Source organism: Triturus cristatus, chromosome 7 (genome assembly GCF_964204655.1).
Source record: "Triturus cristatus chromosome 7, aTriCri1.1, whole genome shotgun sequence".
NCBI lineage: Eukaryota > Metazoa > Chordata > Amphibia > Caudata > Salamandridae > Triturus > Triturus cristatus.
The window spans coordinates 1,342,004,943-1,342,029,026 of NC_140590.1; the positions used below are offsets into that span (position 1 = coordinate 1,342,004,943).

Here is a 24,084-nt window from a genome sequence, read left to right on the forward strand (position 1 = left end):
TTTGGCTGGTTTCCAAATGCAGAGCTGCACTGTTCTCCTCTCCACTCAGGCTCTCAAACAGCTACTTGCTCACTCACAGCTGCTGGCAATCAGGTGCAGCATGGGCAGTCACACTTCCTGGTTGTGATGTCATCATTCTGCACCTGAATTGCAGATTCCAAGATTTGCGAATTAAGGAATCGCTATTAGGGTAATCGCAAAAATATTCTGCGATTTTTTGGTAATCGCTAAATATTCGCAGAATTCTACCTACACCGGACTTTGCGATGCGGAAAATGCGATTCGCGAAAAAACGCAATTTCCGATTCGCAAATTCTGTTCTACCTACATATGGCCCAAAGTATGTTCTCGTTACTTTTGTAATCCAGTGCTGGGCTCCTAGGTTCAGCACTGGGACATCTATCTAAAACAGGTAAATAATTACGTTTTCACAGTTGGTGTGATTTTTAAAGAATATTTGTTGTTTGCAAAAATCGACACAGAAGAAATTTCACAGAAAAACAGTGAATGGTTTCCTATGGGAGAAAATTTGGTTAGCGGCAAGTATGGTTGTACTTACTTTTCAGGGTTAGTGCTGGGCACCAAGATCCAGCACTGGGATCTCTCCTGATAGCAGGTGAGTATTTTCGTTTTCGTCACTCGGTTGATTTTAGGTGAATATTTCAAAGTTTAGAAACTCCACACTTAGAAGAATTTCCGAGTGAAACCAGTCAATGTTACCCTATGGAAGAAAAGAGAGTTATTGGCTTTTGGGTAAGTACTCGACTGGCAGAGTTAAGGTTCTGGGCATAGACTCAGGGGTCTCCCAGGGTCAGGTAAGTACAGTTGTTACACCCTCAGCGGTACAGGGGCAGACGGGTCCAGAGTGAGTTAGACCCAATGTTATCCTATGGGAGGCAGGGGGCCCTTGGTGGCCACGCGGCTGTGGGAGCTGGGCTCCTGGTCACTTGCTCAGTGCAAATGGGGAAGTAGAGTAGAGTAGAGATTGCCAGGGGCACTCGGGCGGCTGGGTGCAGGGTGCTTTTGAGCTGTCGGGTGCTCAATGGATTGCAATGGAGAAGCTCAAAAACGAACAAAGGCTGCAAGCTCGGGGACGAAGATTCTTCAGGTGTGACCACCACTTCGAGAGGTAAGTTGGGTAGTTGGAGGATAGGTAGGCACCCAGGCGTTGGGCACAGGGGGCTGCAGGGCGCCGGGTGCAGGGGTGCCTTTTGGCGTCGGGAAATCTTACACTCTGCTGGTCGCGGTTGGAGGGGTACCTGGTTCTGAGGATGCAGGCGTCGTCAGGAGCGTCGAGGTGGGTCCTTGGGTGCTGGATTCTGGGTCACAGTCGCCGGGGGGACGTCCTCTGGGTTTTTGTCCACTCCAGTGCAGGCCAGGCTTGGCCGGTGCAGAGTGTGCAGGGTTCGCGGTTCCTGGCTGATGCCAGGGGTCAGTTACTTGCTTTGAGCAGTACCACTGCTCATGGGAGTCCTAGTTGCTTAGAGTCACAAGGTAGCCAGGTCCTCTGGGGATTGTGAGGTTGCTGGCCACTGGAGATGCCGGGGTTTAGCAGGAGCAGGTTCGAAGGTCAACAGGCCGGTAGGGCTGGGGCCAAAGCAGTTGGTGTCTTCCTCTTGTTAGCAGCTGCGCAGCAGGTCTTCTTGTTTCTTGATCTTCTTTGCTGTTTCGGAATCTGGAACGAAGGAAGGTTCAGGGTGCCCCTAAATACAAAATTTAGGGGCGTTACAGGTAGGTAAAGGGCAAGGACCACTTGGTCCCTGCCCTGGGGTGGGTACACCCCCTATCCTGCCACTCTCCTGTGGGAGGGGGGCAGTAGCCTAGTCCTGATTGGGCAGGGCTTCCCATCTTCAAGATGGCGAGAGCCCGGAGATGTGCTTCACCTCGCCTCCCCCACCTGAGGGGTGGGGTTGGCAGAGGCTGGCACACCCCCTGTCCTTCCTTGCGGTTTCCGGCCAGACTTCCCGCCAGAGTGGGGGTCAGAACCGGTAGGGGCCAGTTGCTGAGTACAGCAAGTGGGCTGGAGAAGCTCACAAAGGCGGCATGCCTTAGTAGCTTCCCCTGCCCATCCTGGGGGAGGAGACCTAGGACCCTGCCCAGGATGTGCATTGTTGCAGGCCCAGGAGAGCGGATGGCTCTCTACCCAGGGGTCCAGCAACATGTCTGCTGTGTGGCAGCCTAGACAGCCCCTCAGACAAGACGTGGATTGTAGGTTAGGTTCAGGGGGCATCTCTAAGATGCCCTCTGTCGTGCATTGTACATTAAATCCCACACTGGCATCAGTGCGGGTTTAATGTGCTGAGAAGTTTGATACCAAACTTCTCAGTCTTCAGTGGAGCCATCATGGTGCTGTGGAGTTCGTGTTGACAATCTTCCAGCACTCACATACTCTTAAATGGCAGCACTGCACTTACAGTGCCCAGGAAAGGACCTGGGTACTGTAGGGGCACAGGGCTCATGCACCTGTACCCACACCACTGGCATAGGGCACCTAGCTAGAGGGGTGGCTGATGTATGCATGGGTAGTGTGTGTTGTGGGCATGGCCCACAGGGATGTGTGCCATGTCGACTCTGTTTTGTTCTGTACCCAGACACTCAGCCTGCAAGGGCAGTGTGTGAGTGTCAGGGTACAGGGCCTCTAAGGGTGGCACAATAAGTGCTGCAGCCCTTACGGGCCTTCCCTGGTCACAAGGCCCTGGGTACCTAGTGTACCATTTACCAGGGGCTGACATGTGGCCAGAGTTTGCCAATTTGGGTTTAGGTTTCAGCACCATTTTAGGGAAGGAACATAGGCCCTGGGTCCCTGATTAACAGGGAGCCCAGGGCACACTCAGTCAGAGTACATTCAGCAATTCAGCAAAAAGTGGGGGCATACCATGCAAGAAAGATGGCACTTTCTCACACTTTCCGCCTGTACTACTTCTACCCAGAGTGCTGAAGAAGATCAAGCGCGGCCGGTCCGAAGTCATTCTGTGGCCCCGGACTGGGCCCAAAGAGTCTGGTACCCCGTGCTCTTGAGCATGGCCATCGATCCTCTGATCAGACTGCCTCTACAGGAGAATCTTCTGTCGTAGCAGCAGGGGACGGTCATCTACCCGAACCTGTCCACCTTCTTGCGTGGAAATTGAGTGGCGACAGTTTACAGCTTTCGACCTTCTTCCTGAAGTCTGTAACGTTATATTGGCAGCCATGCGTCCCTCCACCAAAACGGTATACGCCTGTAGATGGAACAAAGTTGTGGCATGGTACACAGCAAAGGCTGTGGATACCCTTTCTGCCCCTTTTTCAGAGGTTCTTCTCTTCATTCTTTCTTTTGCCCAGCAGGGCTCTGCTCTGTGCACTCTTAAGGGCTATCTTTCTGACATTTCTGCCTTTCTTCGCTTTCCTTATCAGCCTTCTCTTTTCAAGTCCCCGATTGTTTACAGATTTCTGAAGGGCATTACTCATCTCTTCCCACTTTTCCTTTCGTAATTCCCCAGTGGGACTTGAACCTTGTGCTCACTTATCTTATGTGTGCTCCCTTTGAGCCACTACATAATTGTCCTCTTCGTCTCCTTACTTTGATGACTGCTTTCTTGCTTGCCATCACCGCTGCTGGCATGGTGTGTGAGCTTCAGGCTTTATTTTTCCAAACCTCCATTTCTTGCTATCCAGCCAGACAAAGTAGTCCAGCGTACTAGGCCTTCTTTTCTGCCCAAAGTGGTTACTTCCTTCCACATAGGTTAGACCATCACATTGCCCACCTTCTTCCTGCCTCCGTACCCCTCCAAAGAGGAGAGACTCCACCGTCTGGACCCAAAGCTTGCGCTGTCTTTCCACCTTGACCGCACAAAAGACTTGTGGGTGGTAGATCAACTCTTCGTGAGTTAAGTGGGCGCTAAGAAAGGTCAGGCAGTGCACAAACGTACCATCTCACGATTGGTGTCCTATGCATTAAGATCTGCTATTCTTTGGCTGAAAAGGAACCTCAAGTGGAACTCTACCAGGGCGGCGGCAGCCACTACTGCTTTGGGACGTGGAGTTCCCTTACTTGACATCTATCAGGCAGCCACGTAGGCATCCTTGCACATGTTTACCAAGCATAACTACCTGGAAGTCCAGAGAGACAGCTTTTTCGGCCGTTGTGTTCTCCAGGACTTCCTGGTGTGAACGTAGTTCACAGACCCATCTCTGGGATTGGCATTGCTGGGGTATCTATTCTGAGGTAAGGAATCTATAACTACAGTCTCTTTCAGATGAATTAGTCACTTACCCTCGGTAACAATTTATCTGTAAGAGACATATGTAGTTATAGATTCCTTACCGCCCCACCCATCCTCCCCGTTCTGCAAACTAACTTCGAGGGGTAGGGACTCCCTTCTAGGGCCCTAGTTTTGTGCACCAGTACTCAATGTCTTGCATGGCTCTGCGCTTCTGGCGTGGAAAGTTGTGTTAGAACTGACGTCAGTGCGCAGGGGTGGTGTCTAAGTACGCACCACAACGTCATCCCGATGACCACGACACCGACGACGGACGCAGTAGCGACAGACGCCACCTACCGATGCGCAGGGGTACTACTAAGATAAAAGTTCTCCGGATCCAGTCTGACGCCTGGGGGTAGTTCTAAGGTAAGGAATCTATAACTACATATGTCTCTTACAGATACATTGTTACCGAAAGGTAAGTAACTTGTTCAACAATACAGTCTTTGACAACAGCAAGGGCTTACATGGTGTACTGTACTGTACACTCAGGAAGGATAGGAAAGAAGAAGAACAAAAACAAAAATACAAGTGTAACGGTTTGGCATTGTGCATCACATGGGATGTAGCATTCAGGGAGCTACAGCTGACAAATGACAATGGATGGAAGCAATAACCAAGGGGAACAAAGGGAATACAGACATGCAGGCCTATGGCAAATGCACACTAACTGCATCAAAAAAAAGCCAGGCCTCAACAACAAGCTATAAGCCTACAAAGGGAAGACAATGCAGGCCTATGGCTGCATTCACAAAATGGCCACCAGCCACAAGGCCCGGCCACCACAACAAGAAGCAATAAGCCAAGAGGAACAAAGGGAAGACATGAGGCCTATGACAAAAGCACACTAACTGCCTCCACAAAAAGGTGAAATACCACAAAAAAACACGTTTTGTATTTCAATACAATGCCATCCATGCCCTAAATGATGTTTTAATTAAACAGACACCACAGAAACAGTTGCTGAGAAATGCCTATTTTTGGCAGACTATTGGGCTACATAGTGAACTAAATAAATATTGCAAATTCATTTCAAAACGTGGAGAAAAATGTAGTGAACTGTGCAACTTGTTTCCTTTATAAAAGAAGAAAAATAACTTACAAAGAAACAACTAGGCCCCTTACTGAAACTACAGGCCATCCACCACAATTTAAAAAAAAACGATGAAAAGTACAAATAAATATAGGTGCATGGCCCCAATCAAACAAACAACACCAATTTTCCAACTTACTTGTGAAATCTCAAATTCCTCAAATCCAATTATATATGTCATGCAGCAGACACAAAGAGTGATCCTTCCAGCTCCAAATCCAAATAAAAAGTGACCAGGAGATGGGCAAAGCACTAATAGAAGCCTGCTGGACAGGAAAGGAAGTTGGAAACTCTAGGGCACTTCCTTCCTCTTGGAAAAAAAAATGAAAAAGGACTCCATGCACAAAAAAGTTTAGCCAAATGGCAATTTGAGGAGGTTTTTTTTTTACTCTAAACCGTCATTTCGAGAAGGATTTGAAGCTGCACGGGGTCTCCAGATTGTAGTCGCGGTCGATCTGCACGTTCGGGATAGCGATCTTCAAAAAAACACCACCAGAACTCTACTGGCACGCTAGAAAGATGTGGTCGCGATCGCAAACTCTTGCTGGACCATGCGGCTGTCTAGCAAATCTTGTGGCGCTCATGAGCGGCTCAGGAAATCTCGTTGGCAATCACAGGCGCCTGGTAAGACGCTCCCGTGCGCGTGAAAACGCATTTTAGGCACGCGAACACAAAAAAACTCTGCTGCGTTGCTGAGGTTTTCAGCAACTTCGCATTCCACGTGGAACGTGGACTCGCCAAAACTCTGCAAACTCTACGAGTGGAGAGGAGTTTTACACCCAGCGTTACAGATAAATACAGACAGAAAACAATATGTTTTCTGTCTGTATTTATATTTAAAAGCGAAAAATACAGATAAGTGTGCTCCTTGTGAGTGACTTTCCATTCTGTCCTTTATGAATTCCAGGCCAACAGCTGAGCAGATAGAAAGCATGTCAAGTTAAAAAAACAGGATGAGATTTCCTTAAATACAGGCATTAGTTAACATACATTTATATATAATGCTTTATTTACATGTGGGTGTAAAGTTTTGTTATATTTGGCTGCCTAATTTGTTAAAACTCGACAGGCATCAAAGTATGAGTGATTGTTTATCAGTTAAATTAATGTGGACATATACCATTTTACAACTCTGTTTATTCTCAAGACGCAAAATTAATATGGATGAATACCAAAAGGATGACCCAAAAAGAAATCTGGATAAATACAGATGGAAATGTTAAAAAAATAAATACCATAAAACCGGGAGCCCTATTTATATTGAGTCATTGTATGGTGGTTTTGTGACAATTAGGTGGGAGAAAGTAGGAATTTTCCTAATTATTTTGAGAAGCAAAAATCTAATTCTATGTCAGGACCGGAGGCGAGTTTGTTTTACTTTGACTTTGAATGGCTGCTATTCAATAAACTTCCATTCCCATGGAACATTGGGAATAACAACAGTTTGAAACAATAGAGAGTCCATGGATAGAGTGTCCCGTCCATCTGCACCAATCATGGGGCTCGAGGGTCCTCATAGTCCTCTGTTACTGTCTATTCCTCCTCTTTCTTCGCTGCTTGCAGCCAGATAAGTCTTCTTTATTTCTCTCTGCTTGTAATTTCTTGACTGTACATGATAATGTCGTTTTATGCCTTAGGGCGTTAATGGTTTATGTTTTATACGCTCACTAGAGCTGCTTTGCATTCTGCGTCACATTTGTGCAGATTTTTACTCTCAGTCACAGCTGAGCGCGGACGCGCACGTCGAGCGATTTCAATCGCCAATGCGCATCTGGCTCAGGTTTGGCATCGCTCTGTTCTATTATCAGTTTTCTCAGGTTTTCCTTTCAGGGATCTCTCTCGAGTCACCCACTACTCAGTTGACTAGAGTCCGGCCGTGGGAGAACCTGAGCTCCCACGCGACTGCGTAACTCGGTGCGGGCTCGGCGGTGAACTCCTCCCAGTGCCAGAGGGCGCCTGTGCGTGTACTCAACCCGCGACTTGCAAGCTTTGGATTACGCGCATTCCTGGACCCAAGCCGCAACACTGCGGGGAGCCTTTTCTGCCTGCCTGTGAACACCTGCTCCATCGGGTCTGTAATCCCTGCCATTAGGCAGCGCTTCTTGGTGTTAAAACGCCCCCGTATATGCCCGCTTCCACACGGGTCTGTATTCTGCAATTAGGCAGATTTCCTTCGGCGTTTCTCGCCCCGTGGGTCAGTACCATTAGGCCTTCTCACGCTCTATCAGAGTCTGTACTGCAGGCCCTATTGACCTGCTGGGACCCTTGTTAGGCAGGCTGCCCTTCAATACTTGCACCAGGGCTGCTGGGTCCTGGGCTGCCAGCCGTATTAACTGTGAGCCTTGCCCACCCAAAGTAGAGGCTGAAAACCAGCCCCCCTCTCCCATATGACCTCACCTACCTGGTATAAGGCTATCTCTTCTCAGTACTATGGATACCTACCAGGACGATACCTACCAGGACGACTAGTGGGAGGAGGACCCACTGGTTGCGCTGCAGTGGGACGACTATTTCTATGATGCAGTAGATGCATCTATCCACAAGGCGGTCACACAAGCCATGGCACCCCTTGAGGATCGTCTGTCACATCAGATTGCGCAAGGCTGCAATAAGATCCCTTGCCAGCCACCCTTCCCTCTAGCGAACCCCACACTGACCAACAGCCTCCACCGGCCAAGCACGCCAGAGACGCTGGGGTGGACGCAGATGCATTCGACCGCCTCAAGCAGGCGTTTCTGGCAAGTACTGCCCCGCCAGCGACACCCGCTGCTCCAGGGGATGGCGACCAAAGGGACGCTGACGATGACGCAGGCCCGTCTCGCCCCTGGCGCCCCTCCCGGCCCTTGCCCACTTCATACGCGCAGGGTCTCTGTGCAGACATGCTAGCCCCAGATAAAATCCTCCACCCACTTCAAGATGGAGGGAATCCATCTCCTTCGCAATATCCTCACACCTCACGGCTGGATGGCGCGCCTAGATCTCAAGGACGCCTATCTTGCTATCCCCATTTTTTCCCCGCACCAGAGGTTCCTGCAGTTTCTCTGGAGAGACAGAACGTACGAATTCACCACTCTCCCGTTCGGCCTCTCCTCAGCACCTTGGTGCTGCACCTTGGTGCTTCACCAAGGTCCTCCAGCCAGTAATAGAATACCTGAGAGCGTCTGGAATGAGGCTCATTGTCTGGAATGAGGCTCATTGTGTACCTGGATGACATCCTGCTGATGGCCCAATGCCCCAGAACGCTCTCTCACCAACTTCATACCGCGGTCGATCTTCTTCAGAGCCTGTGCTTTGTAGTCAACTACAGTGCTGGCCATAGCAAACGAGACAAACCACCCTCATTCACCTAAAGCGAAACAAAAAAAGTACCTAAATGCCTAAAGCACCTGGTATCCCCAGGCGGTCTCCCATCCAGGTAGTAACCAGGCCCAATCCTGCTTAACTTCTGAGATCAGATGAGATTGTGTGCTTTCAGGGTGGTAAGGCCGTAGGTTCAAAGACCTCTGACTTTGGGACTCTTAGCTTTATTCGTTCGCCTTCATTGCTGGCCATAGCAAATGACACACACCACCTTCATTCACCTAAAGCGAAATAAAAAAAAGTACTAAAAAGCCTACAGCAACTGGTATTCCCAGGCAGTCTCCCATCCAGGTACTAACCGGGCCCGACGCTGCTTAACTTCTGAGATCAGGCAAAATCAGGTGCTTTCAGGGTGGTATAACCGTAGGGAGAAAGAGCTCTGACTTTGGGGCTCTTAGCTTTATTCATTCGTCTTCAGTGCTTGCCATAGCAAACAAGACAAACCACCCTCATTCACCTAAAGCGAAACAAAAAAAGTACCAAAAAGCCTACAGCACCTGGTATTCCAAGGCGGTCTCCCATCCAGGTAGTAACGAGGCCCAACCCTGCTTAACTTCTGAAATCAGACAAGATCAGGTGGTTTCAGGGCGGTATGACCATAGGCGCAAAGAAATCTGACTTTGGGGCTCTTAGCTTTATTTGATCGTCTTCAGTGCTGGCGATAGCAAATGAGACAAACCGCCCTCATTCACCTAAAGCGAAACAAAAGAGTACCAAAAAGCCTACAGCACCTGGTATTCCCAGGAGTTCTCCCATCCAGGTACTAATCATGCCCAACCCTGCTTAACTTCTGATATCAGACAAGATCCAGTGCTTTCAGGGTGGTATGGCCGTAGGAACAAAGAACTCTGACTTTGGGGCTCTTAGCTTTATACGTTCGTCTTCAGTGCTGGCCATAGCAAACGAGACAAACCACCCTCATTCACCTAAAGGGAAACAAAAAAAGTACCAAAAAGCCTACAGCACCTGGTATTCCAAGGCGGTCTCACATCCAGGTACTAACCAGGCCCAACCCTGCTTAACTTCTGAGATCAGGTGCTTTCAGGGTGGTATGGCTGTAGGCGCAAATAATTCTGACTTTGGGGTTATTAACTTTATTCGTTCGTATTCAGTGCTGGCCATAGCAAATGAGACAAACCACCCTCATTCACCTAAAGCAAAACAAAAAAAGTACCAAAAAGCCTGCAGCTCCTGGTATAGCCAGGCAGTCTCCCATCCAGGTACTAATCAGGCCTGACCCTGTTTAACTTCTGAGATCAGACGAGATCAGGTGCTTTGAGGGTGGTATGGCCGTAAGCACAAAGATCTCTGACTTTGGGGCTCTTAGCTTTATTCGTTCGTCTTCAGTGCTGGCCATAGCAAACGAGACAAACCACCCTCATTCACCTAAAGCATAACAAAAAAAGTACCAAAAAGCCTACAGCACCTGGTATAGCCAGGCAGTCTGCCATCCAGGTACTAATCAGGCCCGACCCTGCTTAATTTATGAGATCAGTTAAGATCAGGTGCTTTCAGGGTGGTATGGCCGTAAGCGCAAAGAAATCTGACTTTGGGGCTCTTAGCTTTATTCGTTCGTCTTCTGTGCTGGCCATAGCAAACGAGACAAACCACCCTCATTTACCTAAAAACCACCCTCATTTACCTAAATCGAAACAAAAAAATTACCAAAAAGCCTACAGCACCTGGTATTCCCAGGCTGTCTCCCATCCAGGTACTTACCAGGAACGACCCTGCTTAACTTCTGAGATCAGACGAGATCAGTTGCTTTCAGGGTGGTATGACTGTAGGTGCAAATAACTCTGACTTTGGGGCTCTTAGCTTTATTCGTTCGTCTTCTGTGCTGGCCATAACAAACGAGACGAACCACCCTCATTTACCTAAATCGAAAGAAAAAAAGTAGCAAAAAGCCTACAGCACCTGGTATTCCCAGGCGGTCTCCCATCCAGGTACTAATCAGGCCCAAACCTGCTTAACTTCTGAGATCAGACGAGATCAGGTGCTTTAAGGGTGGTAGCCGTAGGCTCAAAGAACTCTGACTTTGGGGCTCTTAGCTTTATTTGTTTGTCTTCAGTGCTGGCCATAGCAAACGAGACAAACCACCCTCATTCACTTAAGGCGAAACAAAAAAAGTAACAAAAAGCCTACAGCACCTGGTATCCCTTGGCGGTCTCCCATCAATCAATCAATCAATCAGGGTACTTGTAAAGCGCGCTACTTACCCGTGAGGGTCACAAGGCGCTGAGGGGAGGGGGGGGGGGGGCGCTACTGCTCGAAGAGCCAGGTCTTGAGAAGTCTTCTGAAGGCGAGTAGGTCTTGGGTCTGTTGTAGGTGGATTGGGAGGGTGTTCCAGGTTTTGGCGGCGAGGTAAGAGAAGGATCTGCCGCCGCCGGTCGTACGTTGGATGCGGGGGACATCTGCGAGGGCGAGGTTGGCGGGTGGGGGTGTAGAAGCTGAGTCTGCTGTTCAGGTAGGCTGGTCCGGCGTTGTGGAGTGCTTTGTGTGCGTGGGTGAGGAGCTTGAAGGTGATCCTCTTGTCGATGGGGAGCCAGTGCAGGTCTCTCAGGACGGCGGTGATGTGGCTGCGGCGGGGGGCGTTGACGATCAGTCGGGCGGAGGAGTTTTGGATGCGTTGTAGCCGCCGTTGGTGTTTGGCTGGGATTCCTGCGTAGAGTGCGTTGCCGTAGTCCAGTCTGCTGCTGACGAGGGCCTGTGTCACTGTTCTTCTTGTTTCGGTCGGGATCCATTTGTAGATCCGGCGGAGCATGCGTAGGGTGTTGTAGCAGGAGGAGGAGATGGCGTTGACTTGCTTGGACATGGAGAGGGAGGAGTCGAGGATGAATCCTAGGTTGCGTGTGTGGTCGGTGGGTGTTGGGGGTGTTCCTAGTGCAGTTGGTTTACCAGGAGTCGTCCCAGGCCGAGCGGGTGGATCCGAGGATGAGGACCTCCGTCTTGTCCGAGTTCAGTTTCAGTCGGAATCGGACAAGATCGGGTGGTTTCAGGGTGGTATGGGCATAGACATAAAGAACTCTGACTTTGGGGCTCTTAGCTTTATTCGTTCGTCTTCAGTGCTGGCCAAAGGAAACAAGACAAACCACCCTCATTCACCTAAAGTCAAACAAAAAAGTACCAAAAAGCCTACCGCACCTTGCATTCCCAGGCGGTCTCCCATTCAGGTACTAATCAGGCCCGACCCTGCGTAACTTCTGAGATCAGATGCTTTGAGGGTGGTATGGCCGTAGGCGCAAAGAACTCAGACTTTGGGACTCTTCGCTTTATTTGCTCGTCTTCAGTGCTGTCCATAGCAAACGAGACAAACCACCCTCATTCACCTAAAGCGAAACAAAAAAATTACCAAAAAGCCTACAGCACCTGGTATCCCCTGGGAAGTCTCCCATCCAGATACTAACCAGGCCCAACCCTGGTTAACTTCTGACATCAGACGAGATCATGTGCTTTCAGGGTGGTAAGGCCGTAGGTTCAAAGGCCTCTGACTTTGGGGCTCTTAGAGTTATTCGTTGGTCTTCAGTGCTGGCCATAGCAAACGACACAAACCTCTCTCATTCACCTGATGCGAAACAAAAAAAGAATAAAAATGCCTACAGAACCTGGTATTCCCAGGCGGTCTCCCATCCAGGTATCAACCAGGCCCGACCCTACTTAACTTCTGAGATCAGATGAGATCAGGTGCTTTGAGGGTGGTATGGCCATAACCACCCTCATTTACCTAAATCGAAAGAAAAAAAGTAGCAAAAAGCCTACAGCACCTGGTATTCCCAGGCGGTCTCCCATCCAGGTAGTAACCAGGCCCAATCCTGCTTAACTTCTGAGATCAGATGAGATTGTGTGCTTTCAGGGTGGTAAGGCCGTAGGTTCAAAGACCTCTGACTTTGGGGCTCTTAGCTTTATTCGTTCGCCTTCATTGCTGGCCATAGCAAACGACACACACCACCCTCATTCACCTAAAGCGAAATAAAAAAAAGTACTAAAAAGCCTACAGCAACTGGTATTCCCAGGCAGTCTCCCATCCAGATACTAACCAGGCCTGACGCTGCTTAACTTCTGAGATCAGGCAAAATCAGGTGCTTTCAGGGTGGTATAACCGTAGGGAGAAAGAGCTCTGACTTTGGGGCTCCTAGCTTTATTCATTCGTCTTCAGTGCTTGCCATAGCAAACAAGACAAACCACCCTCATTCACCTAAAGCAAAACAAAAAAAGTACCAAAAAGCCTACAGCACCTGGTATTCCAAGGCGGTCTCCCATCCAGGTAGTAACGAGGCCCAACCCTGCTTAACTTCTGAAATCAGACAAGATCAGGTGGTTTCAGGGCGGTATGACCATAGGCGCAAAGAAATCTGACTTTGGGGCTCTTAGCTTTATTTGATCGTCTTCAGTGCTGGCGATAGCAAATGAGACAAACTGCCCTCATTCACCTAAAGCGAAACAAAAAAGTACCAAAAAGCCTACAGCACCTGGTATTCCCAGGAGGTCTCCCATCCAGGTACTAATCATGCCCAACCCTGCTTAACTTCTGATATCAGACAAGTTCATGTGCTTTAAGGGTGGTATGTCCGTAGGCGCAAAGGTCTCTGACTTTTGGGCTCTTAGCTTTATTCGTTCGGCTTCAGTGCTGGCCATAGCAAACAACACAAACCACCCTCATTTACCTAAAGCGAAACAAAGAACAAAAAAGCCAACAGCACCTGGTATCCCAAGGTGGTCTCCCATCCAGGTACTAACAAGGCCCGACCCTGCTTAACCTCTGAGATCAGGTAAGATCAGGTGCTTTCAGGGTGGTATGGCCGTAAGCACAAATAATTCCGACTTTGGGGCTCTTAGCTTTATTCGTTCGTCTTCAGTGCTGGCCATAGCAAACGAGACAAACCACCCTCATTCACAAAGCGAAACAAAAAAAGTACCAAAAAGCCTATAGCACCTGGTATTCCCAGGGGGTCTCCCATCCACCTACTAACAAGGTCCGACTCTGCTTAACCTTTGAGATCAGACGCTTTCAGGGTGGTATGGCCGTAGGCGCAAAGAACTCTGACTTTGGGGCTCTTAGCTTTATTAGTTCGTCTTCAGTGCTGGCCATAGCAAACGAGACAAACTACCCTCATTCACCTAAAGCGAAACCAAAAAAAGTACCAAAAAGCCTACAGCACCTGGTATTCCAAGGTGGTCTCCCATCCAGGTAGTAACCAGGCCCAACCCTGAAATCAGACAAGATCAGATGGTTTCAGGGTAGTATGGCCATAGGCGCAAAAAACTCTGACTTTGGGGCTTTTAGCTTTATTCGTTCGTCTTCAGTGCTGGCCATAGCAAACAAGACAAACCACCCTCATTCACCTAAAGTGAAACAAAAAAAGTACCAAAAAGCCTACAGCACCTGGTATTCCCAGGTGGTTTCCCATCCAGGTACTAACCAGGCCTGACCATGCTTAACTTCTGAGATCAGACAAGATCCAGTGCTTTCAGGGTGGTATGGCCGCAGGAACAAAGAACTCTGACTTTGGGGCTCTTAGCTTTATTCGTTCGTCTTCAGTGCTGGCCATAGCAAACGAGACAAACCACCCTCATTCACCTAAAGCAAAACAAAGAAACTACCAAAAAGCCTACAGCACCTGGTATTCCCAGGCGGAGTCCCATCCAGGTACTAACCAGGCCCGACCTTGCTTAACTTCAGAGATCAAATGAGATCAGGGTCTTTTGCAGGTGGTATGGGTGTAAGCAGAAAGAACTCTGATATTGGGGCTCTTAGCTTTATTCGTTCTTCTTCAGTGCTGGCCATAGCAAACGAGACAAACCACCCTCATTCACCTAAAGCGAAACAAAAAAAGTACCAGAAATCCTACAGCACCTGGTATTCCCAGGCAATATCCCATCCAGGTACTAACCAGGCCCGACCCTGCTTAACGTCTGAGATCAGACGAGATCAAGTGCTTTCAGGGTGGTATGGCAGTAGGCGCAAATACCCCTGACTTTGGGGCTCTTAGCTTTATTCATTCGTATTCAGTGCTGGCCATAGCAAACGAGACAAACCACCCTCATTCACCTAAAGCGAAACAAAAAAATTAAAAAGCCTACAGCACCTGGTATTCCCAGGAGGTCTCCCTTCCACGTACTAACAAGGTCTGACCCTGCTTAACTTATGAGATCAGACGAGATCAGGTGCTTTCAGGGTGGTATGGCCGTAGGGGCAAAGAACTCTGACTTTGGGGCTTCTTAGTTTTATTCATTTGTTTTCAGTGCTGGCAATAGCTATGCCTCCAACTCTTTGGTCTTTTCTGTCTTTGTTGGTGATTGCAAAGCCTGGGGGAACAAGAGTATCCGAGAGTGGTAGGGAGGAGTCATTTAGCCAAGTCTTGGTGATGAATGCTATGTCTATGTCGTGGGTGAGGATGGATTCCGCCAGCTCTGTGGCATGTTTGGTGGCTGATCTGCAGTTTATGAGCATGCAGTTGGTGGGGGTTGTCTCTGTTTTGGGTTTCTTTGTACGGGAGGCCGTGGGGGATGATAGTGCGGGTGGCGGGGGGTCTCGGGGATTTCGGAAGGACCTGGTCTCTTCTCAGTCCGGTGATCACCTGAATGTTGGATTGAAGGGAGACAGTAATAGGATTGTTGAACGAGGAAGTGAGGTCTGCCGCTTCACTATCAGACATTGCATTTCTAGTTCTTTTGGGTCTCTGTGTCTGATTAGGGAGGGGGGTAGAGATCCATCTCTGGTGGGGCGCCTTGGGAGGTCTTTGTTGTTGGCGGGTAGGGAAGGAGGGAATGTGGTGTTTTATTGTATGTGGGTCTGGGGAGTTGGTTGGGGGTTATAGAGTGAGTGTCAAAGTCCTTCGAAGTCGGTAGGGGGGTTGTAGGGCAGGGGACAGGTAAGGGTGATCCCCGGAGGAGGGTAGTGGCATATGTTTACCCTTAGGTAGGTTGAGACAGTGCCAACATGTTTGGCATTCACACATACATTTGTCCTTTTGACACCTCTGGTGGTGGTGTTTGCCTACATGACATTACCACAGGCTTTGATTTCTTCACTTTTTAGCTTGGCTATTTGCTTAGTACATGTAGTGTTGTTGTTGTTTATATCTTTATTCGAATGTAATACAATACATCCATAAAAGTACATTTTAAAACATACAGACATAACATATTCCTTTCATATAAAGAGAAACCATCCATTTCATCAATAAAACGCAAGATAATATCCAAGAGTATTCTAAAACCAGGATAACACATATGATACAACAAGTTAAAAATATAAATAATTATACAGAGTTAAAAAGGGATAAAAATACAGCGATAGTAGCAGCATAAGTAACCTTCCATACTCTTCCTGAAGGTGATAGCAAGTTTCAGAAAACTGCATATAAACAAAGTATAATCACAATTCAGGAGTTGGAGGTAATAAAGTGCTGGTTTAATTTGGGTAAATTGTAAATCCTTTAAGCAAGGCTTCAAATACAATCTCCGAGGTACTAGATAATAAGGACAAACAAATAAAAAGTGTGCCAAATCTTGCGGAGACTTCCCGTCGCAGCCGCAAGCAGGTAACACTTGGCCTCGATGGGCTCCTTTTGGTACTGCCAACAGGAGATGAAATAAATCAAAACGGAACCTTATCAAGAGATAGCGTTCATACCCTGACATAGGCCAGGATAGGTATGGTTCCATTTGAAAACATGTCTTAAGTAGGGCGTGTTTCCTTACACTATCTTTCGTCAACTCGCCCTCCTCCCGGGCGAGATACCTAGTGGACATGAATGTCTTTTTCACAAAAATTATATCAGCTTTAGTTATAAAATTTGGGGATGAGAACAAATCCGGTCGCCCCATTTCAGTGAGGCGGTCGTTAATATACCTTAGCCATGGAACCTTAAACCTACCGTCCCAGATTAGAGCTTCTTCTAGTATAGCATGAGTGAGAGGTATATCATCATTTAGCCAGGAGTTCAGCCAACATAACAGGGGATTTGCTGCTATTCTGTCACTCAGGAATGGTACACCTAATTCCTCGTGTACCGAGAAATTTCCGGTGCCCCTTGGCAGCCTCAATACCTTCTTTAAGAAGTTGTTTTCTGTAACCTCCAGGGCTCGTGTCTGGCAGTAACCCCATATCTCACTGCCATAGCAGGCAATGGCAACACTTTTGGCTTGATATAGTTTGAGCAAAGCGGCCACCGGACTGTTGCCCATTTTTCTAGCAAAGCCAAGTATTGCTGCATTGACACGTATTACTTCGCCCTTTTTTTTAGCAATAGCTGGGCCCCACTCTAGTTGGTCGTCGAGAAGGACCCCGAGGTATGAGAAGGTTTTGGAGTTTGGAATTCTTTCCCCATTTGTATGAAAAGAGTTGTGTTTACCTGACCCCTGGCCCATTTTCATAGTGTAGGACTTTGAATTATTGATACTTAAGCCTCTGGACTCCATAAATTCATAAAAAGAATTTAGAAGTTTCTGGAGACCAATTGCGGTCCTTGAAATAAGGACAGCATCATCCGCATAGAGTAAGACTGGGATACCTTTTTTGCCTACGTAGGGGTAATCTGCACCTGTTCTCAACAGACAGTCCTCCAGCTCATTTATGTACAAATTGAAGAGAAATGGTGCTAGAATACATCCTTGACGGACGCCCCTATTAATTCTAATGTCCCCTGTCACCTTCAGGTCTTGTGAGTAACGGACGTTGGCTCTTGTGTCTGAGTGCAAATCGATCAGAACATAAACTAAGTTCTGATCAATGCCCATTTTCAACATAATGTCCCATAATTTACCTCTGTCCACACAGTCAAATGCGGACGATAGGTCCATAAAGGCCATGTGTATGGTTCCCTGGCGGGCCAAAGTGTATTTACTTACAATTAAATACAGGTTCAGACACTGGGTCACTGTTGAGTGGCCTGGTCTGAAACCATATTGTATTGAAGATAGAATATTTTTCTCTTTTGCCCATGTTGTAAGTCTGTTCAAAAGTACACCCCCTACCACTTTTGCTACAGAGTTGATTAAGGATATTGGTCTGTAGCATGTCGGGCTGCCACGATCACCCTTTTTAAACACGGGGACAATAGTTGATTGTCCCCAGGATTTTGGGCACCCAGATATTACAGCTGCATTTATTACATTTGTAAGGATAGGAGCCCATAACTGAATACTAGATTTAAAAAGATCCGGAGGAAGGCCATCCGGACCAGGTGCCTTATTGCTAGTTAAACCTTGGATTGCCTTTTCTACTTCGTTAATTGAGAAACAGGGTGGCTTCTCCTCTAAAATTAAGAGTTCATGATCTGAGAGTTGATCATGACTTTTAAAAATTGCACTAAAATGAGACACCCAATCTGCCTCTGGGATATTTGTGCCTATTGCAGTATCATTTGGGTTGTCAAACAAAGGTTTGTTGACAATCTCCCAGAATTTGCTGCTATTTCCCAGGACAGCTGGGTCAAGTAGGGACTCCCAAATACTGACCTTAATTTCCTTTTTCCGCTTGTTTAATGCTTTTTTATAGGTATAGCGGAGGATCCTAATTTTGCCTAGATCTCTAGGTTCGTTTTTTAACGCCATCCTTAAATTTCTATTTGCGACAGAGCATGCATGATCAAACCATTTAGGGTGACTATCAACTTGCCCATTTGCTGGAACCAGTAACATAGAGCTTACTATTAACGCTACACCTTCAAAAGTGACTAAAGTTTCCTTTGGAGACATAGAAGTTAAGGCACAGGTCGCTAATTCCTCACCACATAACTTATTAATATCATTATAAAAGTTTTCTTGATTTACCCTATGCCATTTCAAACGACGTTTACCGTTTATACATTGTAGAATTCCCCTGTCTTTACATTGTTTACGTAATTCAAATATACCACCATTCAAATTGATAGAAATGGGGTTATGATCACTGTAAATATTCATGTGAATAGTAAAGCAGGAGATCTGGTTTGCAAGGTCAGCAGATAATAATATATGGTCAATAAAAGACCCATGACGTGACCCTTTAAAAGTCGGAACATCAAAAACTTTGGATTCTGACACCAAAGACATGGCTACAAACAAGTTATATTCATTGAGTAAATCATTAAGGAGGGAACCGCGTCTAGTGTGGTCAAAGTGAAAACCATCCATGTTGTTACACCCAAGGGATCCCATTAGGGTATCTCTTGGGTTACCGCACGGATGTGCGTTAAAGTCACCTGCAATCAATATTTTACAAGGTAATAGGTCTGTTCCTTCTTTCAACATTTCCTTCAATAATAGAATGTTACACTCCCCTTGGCTAGATGTGGCGTTATAAAAATTGATTAAAGTCAAAGCATTTTTGCCTCTCTTCAATATAAGCACTTGAAGGTTACTATTTGCATGTTGGTGAATGGTTATATCACAGGACAAGGCCAAGTTTATAAAAATGGCCAAGCCCCCTTTTGCTCTGCCACTAGTAGAGGGGGATGCTGGCCTAAGGAAGCTTTGGTACCCTTCGATGAAGGCAGTATTTTCTTCTAACCATGTTTCTTGGAGACATATAATCGCATATTTTTTAACAAAAGCAAGCCAGGCAGGGTCACATATCTTGTCTGCCAAGCCTGCAATGTTCCAAGAAACTAAACTCATTTTACAACCATCATCATTCTGATTGCTTGGCATGGAAGAGCCTGTAGCCCCAGCATGAATCTCATAATTAATTAAGCCATGATTAAATGTTTCGTCAATACAGTCTCCTTGAGTAGTTAATTGTATACTACGAGCAAAATTAATTGGTACATTAATAGTAACACCAGCCAGGATGAAACCACTATTGGATATGGCTAAATCAGTGGATGAAGTCCTATCCAAAGTCTCAGCCATGCCCACTGGCTCCTCCCCGGGTGGCTGTAAACTTCAATCGCAGGTATCCAAACCACTAAGGATATTAAACCGGTTAGAAACTTCCAGTGGGGTGAAAGGTGCCGGGTAATCCCAGCTCCTATGTGCAGGGAAACCTGGCCTAGTTGGTGCCATATTCCACTCAGGGTCTTCTAACGTTATGGCTAAATTCCTGAGATTCGACGTATCAGGGAGTTTAATACTAGGTAATGTGAAACCCCTAGTCTGATGGGGAAATACAGCAGATCGTGGATAGAAATAGGTCAGGGGACGTGGAATAATGCAGCTACCTGAGTTGACCCCTGGCCAGCTCAAGACATGACGTACTGCATTTTGGTCTCTAAAGTTTATCACAACCACATCCCCCCTAATGTCCTTAGGTCTACCCCCCAACCATTGAAGCCGGCGTACATGAATTATTTCGCCGTTAATGTTACTAGTGATCGGCCTATGTAGTGCCAGCCAATGTACTATTTTATTCTTTAGTTGGAAGAAACCTTCTCTCTTATTTACTAAAAGCTCAGGTACCCCCGTTAGGATCACAACATAGGGAACAGCCTCAGGTGGAAGATCCGGTAAGGGTCCCCTGGGCTGATTCCCTTGAATCTGCCTCCTGCCATCCTCCTCGTGTCTCAGTAACCCATCTGAACATTTACCCATGTCGTTAGTAATATTATTTTCAGGGTATGTTGATTGGGAAGTAGTATTGACTGGTGCATTACGCACAGGAGGATTTGGCTGATTAGTAATACCATTACTTGGAGTAAGATTAGAGATCAGAACTGGCACTCCTGTTAAATTACTACCAGGGGACAGGTCGCCTAATGATGAATTAGTAGGAACTAAATTTACAACTATCCCCTTGTCAGTTAGTGGAGGTCGGTTTTTAACAACAGTATTCACCCCAGAAGAGTGAGCTTGGGCCTGATCAGGTTCTGATTGAGCCTTTAATTGAATAGGGCAAGACTTCCTATCAAGGTCTGCTTCAATTTTCCCTAGTCGATTCTCGATTTTTTCCAACCTTTCTACAATTGCTAGGGTATAAGAGCGCAATATCAGTTCGAAAGTGTCCACAAAGTTACTAGTAATTTTGATATTGGACCCATTATCTTTAGGACAATGTTCAGTGCTGTGTGCCACCTCCGTGTGTGCCGAGATCGGCACTGGTGTAAGAACAGTGTCTGGTCCGGGCACGCCCTTAGTAGTTACAGTGGGTATAGCTTTAGAACTGAAAGGGGTCACCTTCTTCCCAAAAGCTGAATGGCTCATCCTTTGTTTTACAAGTTCCACCCCTTTACATCTCCTTTTAGCAGGTGGTGGGAGTTGCCTTACTGCTTGTACAGCTTTCCTCGGTTTTTTAGACTTGTGGGAGGTAGGTGGCACAATTTTTGAGGTTCCTGGAGAACTGGATAAATCAAGTGACGAATCAATAATAACTGTTCCAATAGAGGGAGTACCGGGTGCTACACATTCTCTCAACAAGAGTGGTATACCTTCTGTGCTTAAGGTATCGTCAGCAAGGGCTGGTACAGGAATGCAATCATTTACAGGGGTAGCTGTGGAACTGAGCTCAGACAATGCCCTGGTTTTAATAATTTCGATAGAGCGTCTGCGCTCGAGTCGTCGTTCAGCTAAGGAGGACTCGGTTGTTCCTATGAATGGAGTCTTGATTAAATAATTATCCAAGGTACCGTTCATTACGGATCCCAGTCTATCAACCGTGACAGGAAGTGGGCTCGGCACACTTGTGGTCATAGTTATAACTATATCAGATGCTCAAATTGCCACGGTAATAATGTAGATGCAACTCACAGTAAGATGTCTTCCTAAGTTTCTGCGTCTGGGCAGGGTGCTGCGCCGGGGCCGGTCTCGGCGGTCCACGGAGGGCCACAGAGGGCCCGCCCTTTGCCCGGGCTTAGCCCGGCGTCGTCCCGCGCGCGTCCCGCGAAGCGGGTCTGCCTGTGCTTTATGGCGCCTCCTGGCGCTTGTTCCGCGTCAAATTGGTCGCGCCGCCGCTGAGGCTGCCGGGAGTTGTAGTCCCGGGGCGGCGACGCGGAAGAAGGAGCTCGGTGTCGTGCCCTGAAGACTCTTGGCGGTGGCGGCGATGGTGCCCTGTCTGTAGCGGCACTCGCAGGTAAGTGATAGCTCTAGTGGTCGTCCCCCCGCTCCGCCGGTCTGCCTGTGCTTTATGGCGCCTCCTGGCGCTTGTTCCGCGTCAAATTGGTCGCGCCGCCGCTGAGGCTGCCGGGAGTTGTAGTCCCGGGGCGGCGACGCGGAAGAAGGAGCTCGGTGTCGTGCCCTGAAGACTCTTGGCGGTGGCGGCGATGGTGCCCTGTCTGTAGCGGCACTCGCAGGTAAGTGATAGCTCATGTAGTGAATTTACAACATATATGGATCAACCACTCATTTATTATACCGTGGTGTAAGAAGTAGGCATCATGTGCAATCCCTGGATATTTGGCCAGCACATTGATAAACATTCCCTAGTGATCCACTATAGCCTTGACATTGATTAAGTGTGCTTCCAGTTTCTGAAAAGGTGGGATGTTGCAGTATAAGGCACCAATTGCACATGTGTGCAATTAGCTGTACCAAGTGGTAATCCAGCAATGGAATACATTCCTTGCTTGGTGCCCAGTTGTTGTTGAGTTCTGCAGAAGAGGAGATACATGGTTGTGAGTTTGATGATGGCATCCACGCCAGAGGGGAGGAACACAGAAGATACTCCCTGTGAAATTCCTGCCAATCTAGCTGTTGAGATCTGGAAGGAACCAGATTCCAGCATGTGGAGCTCAGCCATAGGTTTTGCATGTAGGAGAATGTTATTGGGCCTTGCAGTTGGTGGCTGGAGACCTAGCCCAAATGTATACAGCAATTGCATGATATTTTGTGGCCAACCAACAGATAATGCTTTTTGGAGGGCAAGGTGTCATGGTGATCTTAGATTGAAACACAGATATGTCAACGTAGGCCATCTTTTATATGGGACAAACTGTTGTAGATACAAGTGGCTTTCTATGGCAGACCTGGACAGAACACTTGTATATATTTGTGAGTTTGACTTGAATGGGATTTAGTACTAAGATGCCTTGATTATGACATCATTGAAGTGGCAAGAGAGTGTTGAGATTGGGATCCAGAGTAAACTGTGAGACCTTGCCTTGGTAGCATTTTTTCCTATGTTCGTTATTTGTGTATGACATGTTTGACCACATATTTATAGACTTTGTGACTCATAACTATTCATATGTTTGGACCTAGACTGTAAGAATAGCTGAGATGTATGCTTACTTTGTACTGTCGGTATCACATATGTACCAGGACTTGACATTACGCATGAATTAGGCCTACACTTACATTAAATGCCACACATGGAATTTACTACTACTTCTTCCGGTATTGCTCCAGATACTTTCGTCAAGATACAGGTTTACCGGCATTTGTGACTCATTTATTGTAGGACACAAGCTTTGTTAATACTACATTATTTGAGGGAAACTTTTTCTAATACCAAGACTAGGTACACCAATGAACATACACTCATCTCACACTTAGCTAATATATACCCTTTGTACTCTTACTGACTTTAGTGTACCACATGATTTATGTATTGATTAGTTGACCAGTGTAGAATATGTGGTTCTGTCCTTTCACACAGTGTGAGATGACACAATACTTCTCAAAGTTGTAATTTTGCTACTAACATTGCATGATTAGTGAGGGAATGACACAATGGAACAGCATTGTCTACATGCTGGAGTAAGTTGTTCCCATTATGTGCACATGACACAACCCCCATACACAAACACAGAGATGGCTATTATGTCATACATTACAGCTTGTTAGTTAGTATGATGTATATTTCTACTTTCCTTACCAATGAGGAGGCCATTCCCATATCTCTCATTCTGGAACCGCTCGTTTATCATACTGTGGTAGAAGATGTAGGCATCATATGCACTCCCTGGATATTTGGCCAGCACATTGATAAACATTCCCTGGTGATCCACTATAGCCTGGACCTTGATTGAATATGTGTGCTTCTGGTTTCTGAAAAGGTGGGATGTTGCAGTAGGGGGCACCAATTGCACATGTGCGCAATGAGTTGCACCAAGGATGTAGTAATCCAGCAATTGCGTAAAATCCTTGCTTGGTGCCCAGTTGTTGTTGAGTTCTGGGGAAGAGGAGATACTGGGTTGTGAGTCTAATGATGGCATTCAAGACAGTGGGGAGGAGCACAGAAAATGCTCCCTGTGAAACTCCTGCCAATCAGGCTGTTGAGATCTTGAAGGAAAAGGAGTCTAGCATGTGGAGCACAGCCATAAGTTCCGCATGTGGGAGAATGTTATTGGGCTTTTTAGTTGATGGCTGGAGACTTAGCCCAATCTTATACAGCAGTAGAATGATGGACTCCCTCCGGAGTCTGTAGAATTTTATTACCTCCTCCTCCCTGAGGTCAATGAGGTATATCTGCTGCCGGAAAAACAGTCCTTCCTCCTTCGCTGCCTACGTTGTGGTGGTCTCCTAATGACTCAT

General features: G+C 47.1%; 1 non-coding gene and 19 pseudogenes across 1 annotated transcript; all 20 read right to left on the reverse strand.

Annotated features, from left to right (window-relative positions):
- Positions 1 to 8,708: 8,708 nt before the first annotated feature.
- LOC146812003 (5S ribosomal RNA) lies at positions 8,709 to 8,827 on the reverse strand (annotated as a pseudogene).
- Positions 8,828 to 8,944: 117 nt separating this feature from the next.
- LOC146812004 (5S ribosomal RNA) lies at positions 8,945 to 9,063 on the reverse strand (annotated as a pseudogene).
- Positions 9,064 to 9,179: 116 nt separating this feature from the next.
- On the reverse strand, positions 9,180 to 9,298 carry LOC146812005 (5S ribosomal RNA; annotated as a pseudogene).
- A 115-nt stretch (positions 9,299 to 9,413) lies between these two features.
- Positions 9,414 to 9,532, reverse strand: LOC146812006 (5S ribosomal RNA; annotated as a pseudogene).
- A 116-nt stretch (positions 9,533 to 9,648) lies between these two features.
- LOC146812007 (5S ribosomal RNA) lies at positions 9,649 to 9,757 on the reverse strand (annotated as a pseudogene).
- A 116-nt stretch (positions 9,758 to 9,873) lies between these two features.
- LOC146812008 (5S ribosomal RNA) lies at positions 9,874 to 9,992 on the reverse strand (annotated as a pseudogene).
- Positions 9,993 to 10,108: 116 nt separating this feature from the next.
- Positions 10,109 to 10,227, reverse strand: LOC146812009 (5S ribosomal RNA; annotated as a pseudogene).
- Positions 10,228 to 10,364: 137 nt separating this feature from the next.
- On the reverse strand, positions 10,365 to 10,483 carry LOC146812010 (5S ribosomal RNA; annotated as a pseudogene).
- Positions 10,484 to 10,599: 116 nt separating this feature from the next.
- Positions 10,600 to 10,716, reverse strand: LOC146812011 (5S ribosomal RNA). The gene has a single exon (XR_014967151.1). It is a non-coding gene; the product is annotated as a 5S ribosomal RNA (ribosomal RNA).
- A 1,335-nt stretch (positions 10,717 to 12,051) lies between these two features.
- On the reverse strand, positions 12,052 to 12,171 carry LOC146812012 (5S ribosomal RNA; annotated as a pseudogene).
- Positions 12,172 to 12,287: 116 nt separating this feature from the next.
- Positions 12,288 to 12,406, reverse strand: LOC146812013 (5S ribosomal RNA; annotated as a pseudogene).
- A 40-nt stretch (positions 12,407 to 12,446) lies between these two features.
- On the reverse strand, positions 12,447 to 12,565 carry LOC146812014 (5S ribosomal RNA; annotated as a pseudogene).
- Positions 12,566 to 12,682: 117 nt separating this feature from the next.
- Positions 12,683 to 12,801, reverse strand: LOC146812015 (5S ribosomal RNA; annotated as a pseudogene).
- A 116-nt stretch (positions 12,802 to 12,917) lies between these two features.
- LOC146812016 (5S ribosomal RNA) lies at positions 12,918 to 13,036 on the reverse strand (annotated as a pseudogene).
- A 115-nt stretch (positions 13,037 to 13,151) lies between these two features.
- LOC146812017 (5S ribosomal RNA) lies at positions 13,152 to 13,270 on the reverse strand (annotated as a pseudogene).
- Positions 13,271 to 13,382: 112 nt separating this feature from the next.
- On the reverse strand, positions 13,383 to 13,501 carry LOC146812018 (5S ribosomal RNA; annotated as a pseudogene).
- Positions 13,502 to 14,065: 564 nt separating this feature from the next.
- LOC146812019 (5S ribosomal RNA) lies at positions 14,066 to 14,184 on the reverse strand (annotated as a pseudogene).
- Positions 14,185 to 14,300: 116 nt separating this feature from the next.
- Positions 14,301 to 14,420, reverse strand: LOC146812020 (5S ribosomal RNA; annotated as a pseudogene).
- A 116-nt stretch (positions 14,421 to 14,536) lies between these two features.
- LOC146812021 (5S ribosomal RNA) lies at positions 14,537 to 14,655 on the reverse strand (annotated as a pseudogene).
- A 113-nt stretch (positions 14,656 to 14,768) lies between these two features.
- Positions 14,769 to 14,887, reverse strand: LOC146812022 (5S ribosomal RNA; annotated as a pseudogene).
- Positions 14,888 to 24,084: the final 9,197 nt, after the last annotated feature.